Consider the following 17003-nt stretch of genomic DNA (forward strand, 5'->3'; position numbering starts at 1 on the left):
GTTCCAACACTCCCTTTCTTGTGTTCCTGCTTGGCATGATGACTTACATTATTTTCTTTAATTTTAGTTTTTACAGCATTGTCATTGCGCAGAGCACTTTTAAAATGACGTCATTATATCTAGTTGAATATTTGGAATGACGTGATCATAGATGCAACTATGACGTCATTTATCACTTATAAGGAGGTTTGATCACTAAAAATCAGCATTTTAAGATGACAAACTCAAGCAAGAACATATGTGAATTGAGGCCTCAGAGGCGATTTTCATTTTCTGACAACCAAAAAAATCCATGGGAGAATGAGCCAGTAATTTGGTCAACCCTTCCTAGTTTTATGCTTAAAGATGAAAAGAACGAAACTTCCAGTGAAAAAGACGATGGAAATATACCAGGAACTTTTTTAACTGAAGTTAACAAAGAATATGAAGAAATAGGAATAAAGGAAGTTAGTGATCAACCAATACATGAGGAAGCACTAAAATCCTACAAAAATCCTGGTTCTTCAAAAAAAGCATCTGAAGTACGTAAGACTGAAATCATTGCTGATGACCCATTTTATCCTGCTTTTATGTTAGCATTTGAGATGGAGAATAAAAAAAAACAGATGCAGAGGGAGATTAGCGCCGATTTTGCTAATAATAAGGGAAGCCATCACTTGTATTCTGAGAATCAAGGAGTTTTAGCCAGTGAAACCACTTTAGTGACTAGTGAAGACAATGCACAAACCATGACAGGTAGCGACATGCAAAAATTTTTAATCAATTCAGGTACTCCTGACCACCTGTCAAAAATAAGGGATGATAACAATGGCAAAGAAAATATGGTTTCTGAGAAAAAACTGCAGAGAGAAGAAAAGACAGCAAAGAAGGAGAAGAGCGACAGAGATGACTTTGGACTGACAGGCGCGAAAGTAGTTTCTGAGAAATCACTTTCTGAGAACCAAAGAGTTTTAGCCAGCGAAGCCACTTTAGTGACTAGTGAAGACAATGCACAAACCATGACAGGTAGCGACACGCAAGAATCTTTAATCAATTCAAGTACTCTTGACCACCTGTCAAAAATAAGGGATGATGACAATGTCATAGACACTATAGTTTCAGAAGAAGAACCGCAGAGAGGAGAAAGGACAGCAAAGAAGGAGAAGAGCGAAAGAGATGACTTTGGACTGACAGGCGTAGAATTAGTAGAAAATAATTGTGAGGCTGAACAGGTTCAAACAAATGATGACGCCAACATGGAATTGGCGAAAAAAGTTTGCTTTACAGATCTAGCTTATGTGAGAAATATATGGCAGTCAGAGATGGAAGGTGCGTATCTTCAGGAGAATGTAGTCCACAAAGATGACAAAAAAATAAAAGTTACGACTGCTAACAAAAAAGGAGATTTCCCTATCCATGTAGAAGGGACCAAAATAAAATCGAAGCCAGCACTTCTTGGTGCTTTGGAAGAAGAAAATGATCATTTAGGTCTTCAAAAGCAGTTGTTACAAGACAAGTCTTCCAGATCAGAAGACTCATTTACAAACAACAGTGACAATGCTCATAGTGGAGAACATCAGCATTCACTATGGTTTCGCTTAAAAAAATATTTATCGGACAAGGTGGGGAGTAGTAGATTGGCACAAAATCAGTCTGGTAAAGTAAAAGGAGGAAAGAGCGATGATGGAAAGTCAAGCCCGAACGGAGAAGAAATTCCTACTCAAGAACTAGGGTTAGGAGCCACCTATGACGACGCATTTTACCCCAAGTCTATTGGAAATGAGTCAAAAAGAGATGAAATGCGTGACCGCTTACTTTCTATTATTAATAGCTGTAAATCCGCTGCAAGTAATAAACAACTGGCCATTGGTGGAGCTGCTGGTTTGGTTATCCTATCAGCTCTTGTTTACAAGAGAATTCGATAGAATTAAGCAGAATCAGATCAGCACCAATAAAAAAAGAAAACAGAAGGTGCTATATGCAACTGTGCCAGAGAATGGATATACATATATCTAGTATAATCAAAGTGCGTTTTGCTATAGAGTGATATTTTATGACGGGAGCCTAATTAAGTTTGAATGTAAATTTATGTATAAAGTTTCCAATAAAAGTTTCTACGGTACTTGTGTATTCTATGAGAAACACACTCGAGAAGTTGTATCGCGAACATGAGCCATTACCCGCTTTTCACGGTGTTAGTACCGGACAATTAGCTTCGGTTCGGTGGAAAAATACATTGTAGCTATGTTTTAATTAGATATTTAGCTGGTATTTTGGTTAGGTTAGATTAGTTTAGGTTATGTAACTGGATGCACAGTGAATAATAATTTTTTTCGGGGGGGGGGGGTAAATAAAAAGAAAATTAAATGGGAGTTTTGGTTTCAGCGAGGATCTTTCCCTTTCCACCCTGTTTACTTTCCTGAGACCGGTCCTTATTATTGTCAGATTCATGATATTGGCTTACTAATTTTGAGCAGACCATTCATCATTTTAAAGTGATTTTAAAGATTCTGGGGTAAATGGAGAAGAATTACGACCAAACATATTAATCGTTCAAAAACAATGAATCTTGGGTTTTGAAAAAGGGCAGGGGGGAGCAATTGACCACCCCCTTAGACCTTGAAAAATACCCTCTTATTCCTATTTCATAGCTATTTTTTATTTTATTTATGGGCTTTGGGGAGATAGGACATTCTACTTTTAGGGATATGAAGACAGAAATAAAGTGGAGAGAGGGGACTCAAGGCAACCTAAGGCCCAGGAATGAAGAGAAAGGAAATGGAACAAATCGTAAATTTGGAATTTTTTGAGTAGGGGAACATGGTCCCAACCTTCCCTTTCTTAGCGTTCCTGCTTATCATGATGCCTGACATTCCTTTCTATGGTTTAGTTTCTGCAGAATTGTCATTGCGCAGAGAACTTTCAAAATAAAGTCATTATACCTAGTTGAATTAGGAATGAAGTGATCATAGATGCAACTATGATAGAGGTTTGAAACCAACTATAAGGAGGTTTCATCACTAAAAATTAGCATTTTCAGATAATGAATTCAGACAAGAACATAAGTGAACTGAGGCCTCAGATGCGATTTTCATTTTTTGAGAATTTAAATATGTTTTTAGATTAATTGTCCCATCCCAATTGGCGTCCCTGTTTGTAGAGCGTGATGGAAGATGGCACTTTAGCCAACATCTTGGTTTCGAGGGGCTCAACGACGTGACGAGTTCGGAGCGTGCTTTGAATTCGGTCCACTACGTCAAACTTTTCAAGAAGAAAGTTTCCGTTTGACGGGTATAATTTATATACTCTCTCTCTCTCTCTCTCTCTCTCTATATATATATATATATATATATATATATATATATATATATATATATATATATATATATATATATATATATATATATATATATATATATATATATATATATATATATATATATATATATATATATGTATATATATATATATATATATATATATATATATATATAAATATAAAATAAGCACAGGTCCTAGGTACATGATTCATAACCGGAATGGTTCCGCTCTCTTTGGGGTAGTGGGGGGGGGGGTTAATTCTAAACAATTAGAAAAAATGAGGTATTTTTAACGGGTGATCGGATCTCAATGAAATTTGATACTTAAAAGGATACCGTGTCTCAAAGCTCTTATTTTAAATCCCGACCGGATCTGGTGAGACTGGGGGGAGTTTGGGGGGGGAACCTAAAATCATGGAAAACACTTAGAGTGGAGGGGTCGGGATGAAACTTGGTGGTAAAACTAAGCAGAAGTCTTAGATATGTGATTAATATAATTGGAACGGATCCGCTCTATTTGGAGGCATTGGGGAGGGGAGGGTTAATTCTGAAAAATTAGAAAAATGACGTATTTTTAACTTACGAAAGAGTGATCGGATCTTCATGAAAGTTCATATTTAGAAGGACCTCGTAACTCAGATCTTTTATTTTAAATCTCAACCGGATCCAGCGTCATTGGGGGAGGGGGACAGTTGGGGGGGACCGGAAATCTTAGAAAATACTTAAAGCAGAGAGACCAGCATGAAACTGGATGGGAAGAATAAAAACAAGTCTAAGATACGTGACTGACACAACCGGACCGGATCCGCTTTCTTTGGTGGAGTTGGGGGGGGGGGTAATTCGGAAAATAAGATATTTGCAACTTACGAACGGATGATCAGATCTTAATGATATTTGATATTTAAAAGGATCTTGTGCTTTAAAGCTCTTATTTTAAATTCCGACCACATCCTGTGACATTGGGAGGAGTTGGAGGGGGAAATCGGAATTCTTGGAAAACGTGAAAATTGGGGTATTTTTATCTTACGAATAGGTGATTGGATTTTAATGAAACTTGATATATAGAAGGATCTTATGTCTCAGATGCTCCATTTTCGACTCGAATTGGATCCGGTAACATAGAGGGTTGGAAGAGGGAAACAGAAATCTTGGAAAACGCTTTGAGTGGAGAGATCGGGATGAAACTTGATGGGAAGAATAAGCACAAGCTCTAGATACGTGATTGACACAATTGGATCGGATCCGTTCTCTTTGGAGGAGCTGGGGGGTGTTAATTTAGAAAAATTAGAAAAATTGAGGTATTTTTAACTTAAGAACAGGTGACCGGATCTTAATGAAATTTGATATTTAGAAGGAATTCATGTCTCACAGCTCTTATTTTAAATCCCGACCGGCATTAAGCCTCTGGTTTTCCTTTTGAATCAATCTATTGATTCTTAGAATTTGGTTAAAGCTCATACCATATGAGCTCTTGGCTCTTAGCTCTTCTGGCCTCGGCACAAGTGCCATATGAGCTCTTGTTCTTAAGGTTCTGTAGGGGCAGTTAGAGTGGTCCATACAACTTTCTTCATTTTAAAACGTCTAAGTGCAGTTTAAGAGGATAGTATTCTGTTTCCTAGTCCCAGAAGTTGAAAAACTCGAAAATTTATATGAATAGTTGTCACTATGGAGAATTGTTACCCCGCCCCCTCTCCAAAGAATGAAATATGGTGACGAAAGATGTAATGGATGTGAAACCAAGACGTTTTTCTGTCCGCCTGTAGTCAAAAACCCACCCTTATCGCTCGTTAGAGTCCCGATTGGGTAGGTGTTCATAATTCTTCCAGTCTTCGTCAAGGTGAATGACCTCCTGAATGCCTCCACACTTCCGAAAGTCATTGCTTTTTTCAAAAGAGAGTTTAAAGATGTTACAAGTTAAGTATTAAAGAATTTTACCCTGACTTTCTTTGCTGCATTATGCATTTTGAGCTTTTTGAAATAGCCTTGGATTCCCCTGTGGTGGGGTCAAGAGTGGAATGGTTAGACGTGTATTACTTTGTCATAGCTCATAGGTCAGTATCATTTTACCTCTTTTTCTTCCGTAGCTAAGAGAAAGTAGGTCTAGGGTTTGGAGTCTTCTTGTACCTTTTGTTTTGGTCAAAGGAAACTGGAAGAAGAAAAGTCCTAGAGGGTAAACAGAAAGAAATATGAAATTATATCGTGTTTGCTATTTAGTATGTCCAAGAAAACTGTCAATATTGATTGATCGATGTAGCAATATCGATGGAGATTAAAGAATAATATTTTTTCGACGAGCTCACTCAAAGTTAGACAATCTACTGAAATTAACTTTCGATTTTCTATATGGTTTGTGTTCAGAAAGTACATTGTGTTCGTCTTCTTAGGCCTCTGGTTCGTCATGAATAGGAATAATCTACCAAAAAACATAGTAAGCTTCCTTGAATACATATAAGTGTAAATATCTCTATAAATATGGGTTGTAAACGCAATCAACTGAGTTGGTGTGTACAAAAATTGGATAAAAGAAAGCTGCCCGTTTAGTGAAAAAAATGAACATGCCTTTTAATGATATTTTGTGACAGTGTCGTGGGTATTTTCGTAAGATATAGAAAGGGTTATGCCATAATAAGCGGTTTGAAACCGCAAATACGGAGAAGTAGCATAAATTTTCTATCAAACTTTCAAGTACAATGAGTTACCATGACCACCACAATGTACAGTAGTCTGTGTCTGATTACGGAGTGAGATATTGTGGAAACTCTCCTCCTTCTGGAGAAGGGCCAAAAGGCTTACTTCCAATAAGATGAGGGATTAGGGTGTATAAAGACAGTAACAGAACCGTGAGCCCCGCCATGATATTGTATTGTGGTTAAATCAAATTCATCCTAATGTTGGCCCTTTTTTTCTCCGTTTCATTATAGCTATCTGTTACTTTGTATTTTTCAGTAAGTTTGAAGCAACTACCTCCACTCCTTCTCCCTCTAGAGAGCTCTGACCTTTGATGACCTTTAAAAATATGTGTGTTATGAAAGTGAAACCTTGCAAAATAGATCTTCTGCTTAATTGAAGTACAACAAAATTGTTTTCAGCTTCATAACTTTGCTCAATTCTATTTTATAAGGTTTTAAAGATATGCAAATACATTTCCTAAATTTTGAAAGAAAAAAAAACATTGATATGGCTCAAAATCCTACTAAATAAACAGGAATTGCATTTTCAGAACTAAAGACAGAGAAAAGGCAACTAGTAACTGAAAATTAAGGTAGAATGTTGTTTTGTTAAAATTTCAATAGGTATAGACCTGTCATGTAGGCAAATTTCAGGGCCCTCTAGAGGGAGAAGGATTGGAGGTGGGTACTTTAAAATAGCTTGTCGGGACATACTTTAGCCTGTAGACCCATCCCTGAAAGTTTTATTTTCCTAACCTAAACCCTTTCCGAGATAGCAAGAAGTCAATTAACTAGAATTTTACCATATTATATAAATATATAATATTATATTGTAAAATGAGAGCAAGGCTATTCGCTTCAAAACATGTATAATAAGCTGTATTTGCCAGGCTTTATTATTTTTATTTCTCTCTGACATACCTGGTTGATAATACTCAGTACACTCTAGTGAGAGCATTTGCAACGTGGAATGGATGAATATCCTCTTGCACTCTTTCTGAATTTGGATCAAACTGATTACTAAGGAGACATGGACTATTATACATAGACCTAAAATTTACCTTTTATTGCCCAATATAAGTCATTAACATTAACAAGATAGAGGAAAGGACCAAGGATGGAACCTTGTTGAATTCTAAAGTAAATATCTGTCTTAAAAATCGTACCCTATATCGAAGGAAAACTAGATGGACAGTGGAATATAAAGTAGAGGAAATATAGATTAACAAAAACAAAATTATTTGTTTTTAAAATATCAATTGAGAAAAACTGATGTAAATGCGAAAAATTCTAGTATTTTTTATTTATTTTCTGAAGTTCTGTTTTCCTATGTTCCGAAACGAAAGATTTTTATTTAAAATAACTCGGGTTTTCGTAAAAATTGGTAGTTTATTTTTGAGAAATCAAAATATTAGTAGCCTGGCCAAAGAAAATCCTTTTTTTTTTAATAAAGAAGTTTCGTGTACACAGATGAACTAGAAATCAAGTACCTGGCTGGGACATGGAGACAGAAATAAAGTGACGGGAGGGGACAAGGCGGCCTAAGGCCCGAAAATGAAGAAAAAAAGAGAAAAGAAATGGCACAAATTGTAAATTCAGAACTTGTTGAGGCAGGGAAAAACAGTTCCAACACTCCCTTTCTTGTGCTCCTGCTTGGCATGATGACTTACATTATTTTCTTTAATTTTAGTTTTTACAGCATTGTCATTGCGCAGAGCACTTTTAAAATGACGTCATTATATCTAGTTGAATATTTGGAATGACGTGATCATAGATGCAACTGTGACGTCATTTATCACTTATGAGGAGGTTTCATCACTAAAAATCAGCATTTTAAGATGACAAACTCAAGCAAGAACATATGTGAATTGAGGCCTCAGAGGCGATTTTCATTTTCTGACAACCAAAAAAATCCATGGGAGAATGAGCCAGTAATTTGGTCAACCCTTCCTAGTTTTATGCTTAAAGATGAAAAGAACGAAACTTCCAGTGAAAAAGACGATGGAAATATACCAGGAACTTTTTTAACTGAAGTTAACAAAGAATATGAAGAAATAGGAATAAAGGAAGTTAGTGATCAACCAATACATGAGGAAGCACTAAAATCCTACAAAAATCCTGGTTCTTCAAAAAAAGCATCTGAAGTACGTAAGACTGAAATCATTGCTGATGACCCATTTTATCCTGCTTTTATGTTAGCATTTGAGATGGAGAATAAAAAAAAACAGATGCAGAGGGAGATTAGCGCCGATATTGCTAATAATAAGGGAAGCCATCACTTGTATTCTGAGAATCAAGGAGTTTTAGCCAGTGAAACCACTTCAGTGACTAGTGAAGACAATGCACAAACCATGACAGGTAGCGACATGCAAAAATTTTTAGTCAATTCAGGTACTCCTGACCACCTGTCAAAAATAAGGGATGATAACAATGGCAAAGAAAATATGGTTTCTGAGAAAAAACTGCAGAGAGAAGAAAAGACAGCAAAGAAGGAGAAGAGCGACAGAGATGACTTTGGACTGACAGGCGCGAAAGTAGTTTCTGAGAAATCACTTTCTGAGAACCAAAGAGTTTTAGCCAGCGAAGCCACTTTAGTGACTAGTGAAGACAATGCACAAACCATGACAGGTAGCGACATGCAAGAATCTTTAATCAATTCAGGTACTCTTGACCACCTGTCAAAAATAAGGGATGATGACAATGTCATAGACAATATAGTTTCAGAGGAAGAACCGCAGAGAGGAGAAAGGACAGCAAAGAAGGAGAAGAGCGAAAGAGATGACTTTGGACTGACAGGCGTAGAATTAGTAGAAAATAATTGTGAGGCTGAACAGGTTCAAACAAATGATGACGCCAACATGGAATTGGCGAAAAAAGTTTGCTTTACAGATCTAGCCTATATGAGAAATATATGGCAGTCAGAGATGGAAGGAGCGTATCTTCAGGAGAATGTAGTCCACAAAGATGACAAAAAAATAAAAGACGCTTCTACGACTGCTAACAAAAAAGGAGATTTCCCTATCCATGTAGAAGGGACCAAAATAAAATCGAGGCCAGCACTTCTTGGTGCTTTGGAAGAAGAAAATGATCATTTAGGTCTTCAAAAGCAGTTGTTACAAGACAAGTCTTCCAGATCAGAAGACTCATTTACAAACAACAGTGACAATGCTCATAGTGGAGAACATCAGCATTCACTATGGTTTCGCTTAAAAAAATATTTATCGGACAAGCTAGGGAGTAGTAGATTGGCACAAAATCAGTCTGATAAAGTAAAAGGAGGAAAGAGCGATGATGGAAAGTCAAGCTCGAACGGAGAAGAAATTCCTACTCAAGAACTAGGGTTAGGAGCCAACTATGACGACGCATTTTACCCCAAGTCTATTGGAAATGAGTCAAAAAGAGATGAAATGCGTGACCGCTTACTTTCTATTATTAATAGCTGTAAATCCGCTGCAAGTAATAAACAACTGGCCATTGGTGGAGCTGCTGGTTTGGTTATCCTATCAGCTCTTGTTTACAAGAGAATTCGATAGAATTAAGCAGAATCAGATCAGCACCAATAAAAAAGAAAACAGAAGGTGCTATATGCAACTGTGCCAGAGAATGGATATACATATCAAAGTGCGTTTTGCTATAGAGTGATATTTTATGACGGGAGCCTAATTAAGTTTGAATGTAAATTTATGTATAAAGTTTCCAATAAAAGTTTCTACGGTACTTGTGTATTCTATGAGAAACACACTCGAGAAGTTGTATCGCGAACATGAGCCATTATCCGCTTTTCACGGTGTTAGTACCGGACAATTAGCTTCGGTTCGGTGGAAAAATACATTGTAGCTATGTTTTAATTAGATATTTAGCTTGTATTTTGGTTAGGTTAGATTAGTTTAGGTTATGTAACTGGAAGCACAGTGAATAATAATTTTTTTCGGGGGGGGGGGGGTAAATAAAAAGAAAATTAAATGGAAGTTTTGGTTTCAGCGAGGATCTTTCCCTTTCCACCCTGTTTACTTTCCTGAGACCGGTCCTTATTATTGTCAGATTCATGATATTGGCTTACTAATTTTGAGCAGACCATTCAACATTTTAAAGTGATTTTAAAGATTCTGGGGTAAATGGAGAAGAATTACGACCAAACATATTAATCGTTCAAAAACAAAGAATCTTGGGTTTTGAAAAGGGGAAGGGGGGAGCAATTGACCACCCCCTTAGACCTTGAAAAATACCCTCTTATTCCTATTTCATAGCTATTTTTTATTTTAGTTATGGGCTTTGGGGAGATAGGACATTCTACTTTTAGGGACATGAAGACAGAAATAAAGTGGAGAGAGGGGACTCAAGGCAACCTAAGGCCCAGGAATGAAGAGAAAAGAAATGGCACAAATCGTAAATTTGGAATTTTTTGAGTAGGGGAACATGATCCCAACCTTCCCTTTCTTAGCATTCCTGCTTATCATGATGCCTGACATTCCTTTCTATGGTTTAGTTTCTGCAGCATTGTCATTGCGCAGAGCACTTTCAAAATGAAGTCATTATACCTAGTTGAATTAGGAATGAAGTGATCATAGATGCAACTATGATAGAGGTTTGAAACCAACTATAAGGAGGTTTCATCACTAAAAATTAGCATTTCCAGATAATGAATTCAGACAAGAACATAAGTGAACTGAGGCCTCAGATGCGATTTTCATTTTTTGAGAATTTAAATATGTTTTTAGATTAATTGTCCCATCCCAATTGGCGTCCCTGTTTGTAGAACGTGATGGAAGATGGCACTTTAGCCAACATCTTGGTTTCGAGGGGCTCAACGACGTGACGAGTTCGGAGCGTGCTTTGAATTCGGTCCACTACGTCAAACTTTTCAAGAAGAAAGTTTCCGTTTGACGGGTATAATTAATATACTCCCTAAATATACGGGTATAATTAATATATATATATATATATATATATATATATATATATATACATATATACACATATATATATATATATATATATATATATATATATATATATATATATATATATATATATATATATATATATATATATATATATACGAATTTACTTCTGTAGATTTTAGTGCGGGAATATGTGCCTCTCTTCAATAGTATAGTGCTGCAATACTTTTATTTTCAAAGCTCAGACTTGAAATGTAATACTGAAACTCTTTATCTTACTTATTGTGACAGAAAGCAAATCAACGATTCCATCAGGATGTTGTTAACTCTACAGTCATTCACCTTAACAGATTACAACGTCGGGTATGTCTACCAAGGCTTATACAGTTACTAAATTCAGTTTGTGATCCTACTTATGCACGTCAGCAAAACCGCAAACTTCATTTTTTTAAGATAGTTTGCTCATTTTGACTGATGATTTTCTGAGCAAAATAGACATTAAGTATACATAGCCAAAACAGTAGTCGGATTGGGGTATGACGAGGCACAACACCTTATATGAGTGAATAGTTAGCATCTGGATAACTCTCCTTATAACGTTTGTTTTCCCCCACTAATATGTTCTAACAACGTGGCTTCGGGCCTAATTATGCTTCGCTAGGCCCATATTAGGACAATAGGGAATGTAATCCCTTCCCAGTCTCTAGAATTTTATCGGAGGAAAATGAAGTACGCGTTAGAAATGTAGTTCAGGTTTTGTATATCTGGCATGGCGACTAAGTTCAAACAAAAGGTTGAAATAGTATATATATATATCAACGCCCCGCTGTTTACGCTAAAGTTTGACTCTTTCTCTTAACTCTACATCTTTAAACAGTAAAAAACTTTAGCGTAAAGAGCGGGGTGTTGAGGAGGAAAAGCCCCTTTCGTATACGGAGTAATTTCTGTTCGTTTTAAGTTTTAATGTCGCTCCTTACTTTCATTTAAAAAAAGCTTGTTTTTTTTGTTTAATTTCTGGACGTTTTTGAATTAATGCATTTTTTTTTATCTTGGCTCTCCGCGCGTAAATAATTAAAACGAAATTTGCATATTAATTTTTGGGGGCTAAATGGCTTTTTCATAGTTTTAATCGAAAAAATTTGAGAAAAAAGGAGCGAGAGAGGAGGCCTAGTTGCCCTCCAAGTTTTTGATTACTTAAAAAGGCAACTATAACTTTTAATTTTTACCAACGTTTTCATAACTAAAAAATGTACGTAACTTACGAATTAACTTACGTAGCGAACTTCCATATTCGTATGTTTGTATTGCGTGTATGAGGGGGCTCACCCCTCGTCGATACCTCGCTCTTTACACTAAAGCTTATTTTTTTCCCAATTCCTTAAGAATGACCCCTGAATCACAAAGGCCGTAGAATAAATAGTTGAAATTACTAAAAATACTTTAGCGTAAAGAGTGAGGTATTACGAGGAAGTAAACCCCTCATATGCGTAATAATTTCTGTTCGTTTTAAGTTTTAATGCTGCTCCTCACTTTCAGTAGAAAAAACTTTTCATATTTATTTTTTCTTTGTTTTTTTTTTAAATAATGCTAGAAAATCCTGCGCCCCCTCCATTGAAAGTCTCTTCCCCAATGAGAAGTTCCTCCATGGAAAGATCCTCTCACGTACCCCCTCCCTCAAATCTCCCCCCAAACCAAAAAAATCCCCCTGAAAACGTCTGTACACTTCCCAGTAACCATTACTGTATGTAAACACAGGTCAAAGTTTGTAACTTGCAGCCCCTCCCACGGGGACTGCGGGGGAGTAAGTCGTCCCCAAAGACATAGTTATTGGGTTTTTCGACTATGTTGAATAAAATGGTTATCTCAGAATTTTGATCCGGTGACTTTGGGGAAAAATGAGCGTGGGAGGGGGCCTAGGTGTCCTCCAATTTTTTGGTCACTTAAAAAGGGCACTAGAACTTTTAATTTCCTTTAGAGTGGGCCCTTTCGCGACATTCTAGGACCACTGGGTCGATACGATCACCCCTGGAAAAAGAACAGCAAAAAAAAACAAATAAACACGCATCCGTGATTTGTCTTCTGGCAAAAAATGCGAAATTCCACATTTTTATAGATAGGGGCTTGAAACTTCTGCAAGTAGGTTCTCTGATACGTTGAATCTGATGGTGTGATTTTCGTTAAGATCATGTGACTTTTAGGGGGTATTTCCCCCCTATTTTCTAAAATGAGGCAAATTTTCTCAGGCTTGTAACTTTTGACGGGTAAGACTTATCTTGATGAAACTTATATATTTAAAATCAGCATTAAAATGCGATTCTTTGATGTGACTATTGGCATCAAAATTCTATTTTTTAGAGTTTTGGTTACTATAACTATAACTGTTTGATTAATCATATTGTCAAATATATCATACGATAAGGTTTGCCACGCTCGCTAAAGCTGTTTAATGTTTCCCTTGTTTTATAGAATTAAAATTTCTCAGATAGAATTTTCTTTGAAATTACGAAAAATAATATTCAAGGCAAAAGCCGCAGCACTTAGTCTGTCCCAATGACTGGTGAAGTATTTTTTACGTGGGAACTAGGGATAGGGGTACTCCTTAAAAGCTCCGTACGATAATTAGTGATCACATGGGGGACTTTTGAATAATCTCTAGCAGCAGCAACCCCCAGAATGCATATTTAACTTTCCTTGAGAGGACTTGCAGCCCTCTATGCGGTAGAAATGATAATTCTCCTAATTAGCAACATAGCCTCCTTATTTATTGGTGGTAATACATATCTTGCTTTTAAAAATGGTGATTCTCAGAAATAAAAGTAGATACAAAAAAATACAGTTATAATCATTGCTATTCAACATTCTTGTTTTTTACTTTAAATTATCCTAGCTAACTTAGGTATTACCATCTTGTTATATTTTTTATGACAATACAATTTAAGTTTAAAAAAAGAAAAAACTCCATAAATAAGATCGAACGAAATAATAAAAACTGGGTTTTGAACCATAATCATGATAGCAACTTTTTACTGTACATTTTCTAATTTTTAAAATGAGTAAATATTCAAACAGACGACCATATCTGAGACTAAACAGAAGGTCTGGGAGCAGCTATTAATTATACACCACGATGTATTTTTTAAGATCGTTCATGTTTTTCATTACAGGGCTTTAAATAATAGAAGTTCAGAATAATTTTGCTTTTATCTTGTTGACTTCTTTTTATATATCACGTAGATCAGATATTTTACATAGCTTCAGATCGTCAACTTTTTCAATTTACAGTATATAGCAAGCTCATCCTCACAAAATTTATCTAGCTATTTTCAGTTTCTCCAATTCACGAAATGTACATGTAGGGGAAATGTATCTTTCAAAATTAAGGGGATAATTTTGCTGTTTTTTGAAATTTCTAATAAAATTTTTTAATGCATTTAAAAATACATTTTTTTTAGTGAAAATATTACAGTGTTATTAAGAATATTTGGAAGGTGACTCCAGCTATTTTGAAGGGGGTCTATCTTATTCAGAATAACCCGAGAACTAAAAAAAAGCGCTCTTCTGCTAAAATCTAGTAAGATTCTAGAAGTTCATGACTAAGTCGAATTTTGAACGGACGATAACAGGAAGCGATTCTTATCTATACATTTTCCTTGCTTTTTTTGTTTTTCTTTAGGACAAGTTAGATGTCATGCACTCCTATGAATATTGATCAACAAAAAAAGTCTAGCTATTAGGAAAAAAATAAAGTTAAGCACCTTCTGATTGCATATAATTTTGACGGAATGACTGCATAAAAACTATGAATACAAGATGTTAACACGTACACATTGGCTTTTTGCATGTAACGTGCTCGTCAAATCACCAGGAACAATAAGACATGAAGATTTTTAGAAATTGTAGTATGTTTAACTATTTATTTCTAATCCGTTAACCAATACAAAAGTAAACAGTCGGATTACTTAGAGAAAATGACAAAAAAAGGAATAGGAGAAAAAAAGACATCACAACTATCAGAACAATTAGTAAAGAACATAATTAAACAAAACCGATGTTGCGATTATGTTTCGAAACACGTTTTGATAGAGCTATTGCTGGGTCGGCTATTTTACAATTACGGATTAATGCTGAATCTTGGCTCCATAGGGGTAAATGAAGTAAATATTTTGCAAATTTGAAATATACTGAACGGAGTTTACGTTTATGTGTTTGTGAATAAATCTTACAAAATATTGGTGTGTATGGACAATTTGGTAGCTCTGTTGAATTATACAGTTTAGCGAGGATTATTCGGTTGAAACGTTTTTTATTTCGGACAACTGAAGCATAAGACGCACCACATTTTTTTTTTTTTTCAAGGTGGGAATTCACCAGCAAACAGTTTTGCTTTAGGGATGGACCAATTGGTAAACTAAGACAAACATGTTTTTCAACCGGCTTTCCAAAAGAACGTCCCAGTTGGACTAGGTGTGAGACCCGAATATTCTGGGAGCCTGAACTTGGAAACCTTTCTGATTATGTGTGTACCTAGTAAGTGAACAATCAATCGGTTAATTTTCTCTTAGACCAGTATGCGCGACACTAATCAGATCCAAATGAAAAGAACATATTTTTCTCTGTATTCCCAGGTAGCAAGGGTGCGAATCTGTAGAGGGGGAGGGGGAGCAAAATTTATTTTTCAAGACCCTATGCTCAAGGCTTTCCTTATGCCCAAGATCTTGGGTATAGGATGTCTCTGACATAGTTATTTCGAATACCCAAGGCTTTGGGCATAGCCAAGACCTGTATCTAAGGCCATTCTTATACCCAAAACCTCTATATAACCCTATGAAGAAGGTCTTGCGTATAGGGAAGGCCCCTGGTATAGGCCAGTGGTTCCCAACCGATTTTGGGCCATGTCCCACCTAAGCATTTCTAAAATCAAATATAATTTCTTAAGCCACGTTAGCCTACCATAACATAAACAAAGACGATCAAAAATGGGGTTTTAAAGGCCAAATGAAAATACTGACGAAAACACAGAAAGCGAATATTTCGAGAGAACAGCCGCCTCTCTTCTTCAGTGTGAACATAATAATGTGATCAGAGAAAAACCAAAAAACAAACGCGGAAAGTACAACAAAACCGATAAAAAACGCCAAAAAATTAAATAAAAGACTAAAGTTGAAAGAATTAAAATCCAATACCTAACAACAATAAAGTAAGTTATTCGCCAATATCTGCGATTTGCACAAAATCCAAACAAATATGAACTACTATCGACGGACACCAACAAACAACTGAGGAATAAAAGAAACAATTTCATTCACTCAAACATATGAGGCAGCAATTGAATAAATCGGAGAACTAGATCACCTCATTTCTGGTTTTAACCATTGCATTTCTCTCGGATACCCTATGAGACCTAAGTATTTTAAAATACCAAGTATATTAAAAGACTTGAATATTTTAATTCTTTTAATTTCTAATATAATTCTTTTTAAGAGAAAATAATTCTTTTAAGAAAAAAGAAATAATTCTTTTTAAGCGTTAATGTTGCTTCTTACTTTCAGTTGAAAAACCCGTTTTTTATTTAATTTCTGATTGTTTTTTAAATAACTCCGAGAAATCCGGCTCCCATTCCATGGAAAATTCCTTCACTCGTGAAAAATATATCCATGGAAAGATACTGCCACTCAGCCCCCCTCCCAACCCCATCCAACAGAAAAATTCTTCCTGAAAACGCCTTTATACTTCCAAATAACCAATGCTATATGTAAACAATGGGCAAAGTTCATAACTTGCAGCCCTTCCCCTGGGGACTTTGGGGGGTTAAGTCATCCTCAAGAACACAGTTATTAGATTTTTCGACTATATTGAAGAAAATGGCTATATCAAAACTTCAATTATATGACCTCAGGGGAAAATGAGCGTGTGAGGGAGGCTAGCTGCCTTCCAATATTTTTCTCACTTAAAAATGCCACTAGAACTTTTGATTTCCTACTAAATGAGCCATCTCCTGGTCTTCTACAATCACTAGTTCGATATGATCACCGTTGGAAAAAAAAAAAAAAATAATAATAAATACGGATCTGTCATATTTCTTCAGGCAAAAAGAGTGAAATTCCACATTTTTATAGATAGGAGCTTGAAACCTC

The 17003-nt window shown here is 35.9% G+C and overlaps 1 long non-coding RNA gene across 2 annotated transcripts in view; it reads right to left on the bottom strand.

The window, feature by feature from the left end:
- LOC136036354 (uncharacterized) overlaps window positions 1–16134 on the bottom strand; it is a 63745-nt gene extending 47611 nt beyond the window's left edge. For both annotated transcript variants that reach the window (XR_010619713.1, XR_010619712.1), the window contains exon 1: window positions 16053–16134. This is a non-coding gene — a long non-coding RNA (uncharacterized LOC136036354). The remainder of the gene's footprint in view (window positions 1–16052) is intronic.
- Between the last annotated feature and the right edge of the window lie 869 nt (window positions 16135–17003).

Source organism: Artemia franciscana, chromosome 15 (genome assembly GCF_032884065.1).
Source record: "Artemia franciscana chromosome 15, ASM3288406v1, whole genome shotgun sequence".
NCBI lineage: Eukaryota > Metazoa > Arthropoda > Branchiopoda > Anostraca > Artemiidae > Artemia > Artemia franciscana.